This window comes from Coregonus lavaretus (genome assembly GCF_964263955.1).
Source record: "Coregonus lavaretus genome assembly, chromosome: 19".
NCBI lineage: Eukaryota > Metazoa > Chordata > Actinopteri > Salmoniformes > Salmonidae > Coregonus > Coregonus lavaretus.
In genome coordinates, this window is record NC_140006.1 from 37348678 (window position 1) to 37353157 (window position 4480).

Below are 4480 nucleotides of genomic sequence, written 5' to 3' on the forward strand. Positions count from 1 at the left end.
AGAAATGTTTACAAATTAATAAAAAATGAAAAGCTGAAATGTCTTGAGTCAATAAGTACTCAACCCCTTTGTTATGGCAAGCCTAAATAAGTTCAGGAGTGAAAATGTGCTTAACAAGTCACATAATAAGTTGCATCGACTTACTCTGTGTGCAATAATTGTGTTTAACATGATTTTTGAATGACTACATCATCTCTGTTCCCCACACATACAATTATCTGTAAGGTCACTCAGTCGAGCAGTGAATTTCAAACGCTGATTCAACCACACAGACCAGGGAGGTTTTCCCAAAAAAAGGATGGATCAGCAACATTGTAGTTACTCTACAATACTATCGTAATTGACAGAGTTAAAAGAATGAAGCCTGTACAAAACATGCATCCTCTTTGCAACTAAAGTAAAAGTGAATTATGTTGGGGAAAGCAATTCCATTTTTGGCCTGAATACAAAGTGTTATGTTTGGGGCAAATCCAATACAACACATTACTGAGTATCACTCCACATCTTTTCAAGTATAGTGGTGGCTGCATCATGTCATGGGTATGCTTGTAATTATTAAGGACTGGGGAGTTTTTTAGGATAAAAAAGAAACGGAATGGAGCTAAGCACAGCCAAAATTGCTTACCAAGAAGACAGTGAATGTTCCTGAGTGGCCGAGTTACAGTTTTGACTTAAATCTACTTGAAAATCCATGGCAAGACCTGAAAATGGTTGTCTAGCAATGATTAACAACCAATTTGACAGAGCTTGAAGAATTCTGAAAATAATAATGGGCAAATGTTGCACAATCCAGGTGTGGAACGCTCTTAGAGACTTACCCAGAAAGACTCACAGCTGTAATCGCTGCCAAAAGTGATTCTACAAAGTATTGACTCAGTGGGGTGAATACTTAAGTAAATTATATATTTCTGTATTTAATTTTCAATATGTTTGCAAAAATGTATAAAAACATATTTTCACTTTGTCATTATGAGGTACTGTGTGTAGATGGGTGAGAAAAATATATATTTAATCCATTTTGAATTCAGGCTGAAACAGAACAAAATGTGGAATAAGTCAAGGGTATAAATACTTTCTGAAGGCACTGTGTATATTTTTTAGTGGTATAATCTAATTTATTTGGACAAAATTACCAAATATTGGCTGATATTGCACACACCCTTGGCGGAGTTGCCAACAGCCTGATGCATCCGGTTTTCAGGGATACAGCTAATTCAACCTAGCTTCCTTTTCCGCTGAAAACCGGTTGTGGGAACTCCGCTCAGGTGTTTCTTTCTACGTCTGCTACGTTAGGTTAGATATTGCACGTCTAGTGGAATAGGGTAGTGTTTATTTTGATAAATGATTTATTCCTTGTTTGTATATACACTGAGTGTACAAAACATTAGGAACACTTTCACCCCCTTTTGCCCTCAGAACAGCCTCAATTCGTCGGGAAGGTGTCGAAAGGTGACCATGTTAACTCCAATGCTTCCCACAGTCGTGTCAAGTTGGCTGGATGTCCTTTGGGTGGTGGACCATTCTTGATACACATGGGAAACTGTTGAGCGTGAAAAACTCAGCAGCGTTGTAGTTCTTGACACACTTCAACCGGTGAACCTGGCCCCTACTACCATACCTCGTTCAAAGGCACTTAAATCTACGAATGGCCCACATACACAATCCATGTCTCAATTGTCTCAAGGCTTAAAAATCCTTCTTTAACCTGTCTCCTCCCCTTCATCTACACGGATTGAAGTGATGTCAAAAAGGGATCATATCTTTCACCTGGATTCACCTGGTCAGTCTATGTAATGGAAAGAGCAGGTGTTCCTAATGTCTTGCATACTCAGTTTGTATGTTGTGAGAGAAAAAAAGTGTATTAGCATTACTTTAAGGTTAATATAAATGATGGGTGTGCACAGTCCTGTTGCTCTGGTTGTGTAAGTTGCTGTTTTGACATAACTCTGTACCTGATCCGCCACGGCTGTGCACATCTCGTGTTCTTGCCTCCACCCTCTGTGCTCTGAAACTTGCATGTTCGGATACAAGGTATCTCTGTTCCAAACGAAGTCTCTCCTTATCCTCTATGCTAAGAACAAACAGTTCTTAGTACTCGCATGAGAACACAGAGGACTCAGAATATTTGGCCACCTCATCCAGTAGATACCTGTTGGTTCGACACATTGAGACAGTTGTGGTGGAACCAGCCATGACTAAGCATTTATAGGTCTACTATATAAGACCTCTGTTTATCTCTGTATGTCAGAGCTCTCGGCCCAACACTCGAGAGTGTGGGGTCGACCAGCCTCATTATTGCAGAGCACTCACTCTATTAATTTGTATGTGTGGTGTGACCTGCTCCCTTATTAATACGTTTTGAATAAAGTAATATCCTGATTGGTGATTGACCTTGTATCTACTCTTTAATTAGAATTTCCACTACAATATATATATATATATATATATATATATATATATATATATATATATATATATAGTACCAGTCAAAAGTTTGGACACACCTACTCATTCAAGGGTTTTTCTTTATTTCTACTATTTTCTACATTGTAGAATAATGACCACTCCCAAGTGGCGCAGTGGTCTAAGGCACTGCATCGCAGTGCTAGCTGTGCCACTAGAGATCCTGGTTCGAATCCAGGCTCTGTCGTAGCCGGCTACGACCGGGAGACCCATGGGGCGGCGCACAATTGGCCAAGCGTCATCCAGGGTAGGGAATGGCCGGCAGGGATGTAGCTCAGTTGGTAGAGCATGGCGTTTGCAACGCCAGGGTTGTGGGTTCGATTCCCACGGGGGGCCAGTATTAAAATAAAAAATGTATGCCCTCACTAACTGTAAGTTGCTCTGGATAAGAGCGTCTGCTAAAATGACGTAAATGTAAAATAATAGTGAAGACATCAAAACTATGAAGTAACACATATGGAATCATGTAGTAACCCAAAAAGTGTTAAACAAATCAAAATATATGTTATTTTTTAGATTCTTCAAAGTAGCCACCCTTTGCCTTGATGACAGCTTTGCACATTCTCTCAACCAGCTTCACCTGGAATGCTTTTCCAACAGCCTTGAAGGAGTTCCAACATATGCGGAGCACTTGTTGGCTGCTTTTCCTTCACTCTGTGGTCCAACTCATCCCAAACCATCTCAATTGGGTTGAGGTCGGGTGATTGTGGAGGCCAGGTCATCTGATGCAGCACTCCATCACTCTCCTTCTTGGTAAAATAGCCCTTACACAGCCGGGAGGTGTGTTTGGTCATTGTCCTGTTGAACAACAAATGATAGTCCCACTAAGCCCAAACCAGATGGGATGGTGTATCGCTGCAGAATGCTGTGGTAGCCATGCTGGTTAAGTGTGCCTTGAATTCTTAATAAATCACAGACAGTGTCACCAGCAAAGCACCCCCACACCATCACACCTCCTCCTCCATGCTTCACGGTGGGAACCACACATGCAGAGATAATCCGTTCACCTACTCTGCGTCTCACAGACACGGCGGTAGGAACCAAACATCTCAAATTTGGACTCATCAGACCAAAGGACAGATTTCGACCGGTCTAATGTCCATTGCTCGTGTTTCTCTTCTTCTTATTGGTGTCCTTTAGTAGTGTTTTTTTTGCGGCAATTCGACCATGAAGGCCTGATTCACGCAGTCTCCTCTGAACAGTTGATGTTGAGATATGTCTGTTACTTGACCTCTGTGAAGCATTTATTTGGGCTGCACTTTCTGAGGCTGGTAACTCTAATTAACTTATCCTGTGGCGGTCCTCATGAGAGCCAGTTTCATCATAGCGCTTGATGGTTTTTGCGACAACACTTCAGTGTTCTTGACATTTTCCAGATTGACTGACCTTCATGTCTTAAAGTAATGATGGACTGTCGTTTCTCTTTGCTTATTTGGGCTGTTCTTGCCATAATATGGACTTGGTCTTTTACCAAATAGGGCTATCTTCTGTATACCACCCCTACCTTGTCACAACACAACGGATTGGTTCAAACGCATTAAAAAGGAAAGAAATTCCACAAATTAACTTTTAAACAGGCACGCCCATATAGGGCTATCTTCTGTATACCACCCCTACCTTGTCTCAACACAACTGATTCGTTCAAACGCATTAAAAAGGAAAGAAATTCCACAAATTAACTTTTAAACAGGCGCGCCTGTTAATTGAAATGCATTCCAGGTGACTACCTCATGAAGCTGGTTGAGAGAATGCCAAGAGTGTGCAAAGCTGTCATCAAGGCAAAGGTTGACTACTTTGAAGAATCTGAAATATAAAATATATTTTCACTTTCCCCCTTTCTATTTTCATATCACAAAATGTAACTTGATCGACTACACTGTCCCGCACAGTAGGTGACGGCATGCACAAACAACTGTGCGAACGCCATGATACCAAAGAAGAAGAAGATAGTGCACGTCGTCAAAAACATTCGTTGATTGGCTACGTCTGATCCTACGCGTATGGTGGTAAACATGCC